The 641-nt window shown below is 40.7% G+C and overlaps 1 non-coding gene across 1 annotated transcript; it reads right to left on the reverse strand.

The window, feature by feature from the left end:
- Window positions 1-507: 507 nt before the first annotated feature.
- Window positions 508-580, reverse strand: trnaf-gaa. Its single transcript has one exon. It is a non-coding gene; the product is annotated as a tRNA-Phe (tRNA).
- Window positions 581-641: the final 61 nt, after the last annotated feature.

The raw sequence follows: 641 nt of genomic DNA on the forward strand, positions 1-641 counted from the left end.
TCGAAACCTCGAGCAGTCTTAAAAGCCAAAAGTAACAGCGTTTATTTCAAGAGATACTCCCATACACATATTTCCACAGGTTATAAACTGAAAATGGCGTCAGCGTTTTCTAAACATTCTATTTCACAAGTAGAGGGGCCCTCTAGCCTGCATTATCAGCACGAAGTCAAGGCCAGTCAGTATAAATCGACATTCTAGACAATCTGGAGATGGGCCGTTCCCGCCACCTGGAGATTTGTACACTGAATGAACTAAGGAACAGACCTTCATTGTTACTATACTCCTGACTACTTTATATACAATTGGGAATGGGAGCAAGAGAGAAAATTCACATGTACAGTACATTATAGCATTTGGACTAGTCAGTTCTGATTGGAATGTATACATAATTAGTCATTTCAACCATAATTTCCTCTAACAGCAGCGTAGCACACACCATTGAGGCCCACAAACAAAGCTGTGGATAGTTTCCTTGAAGCCAGAACATAAAGAAAGAACAAATACAATTGCCGAAACCCGGGATCGAAACAGGGACCTTTACATCTTCAGTCTAACGCTCTCCCAACTGAGCTATTTCGGCAATTCACTAAATTTAATTCTGTGGCACCCTTGACAATTCACATGCATGTGACTCACAATTT

The sequence above is a fragment of the Oncorhynchus tshawytscha genome, unplaced genomic scaffold (assembly GCF_018296145.1).
Source record: "Oncorhynchus tshawytscha isolate Ot180627B unplaced genomic scaffold, Otsh_v2.0 Un_contig_20261_pilon_pilon, whole genome shotgun sequence".
In the NCBI taxonomy this organism is placed as follows: domain Eukaryota; kingdom Metazoa; phylum Chordata; class Actinopteri; order Salmoniformes; family Salmonidae; genus Oncorhynchus; species Oncorhynchus tshawytscha.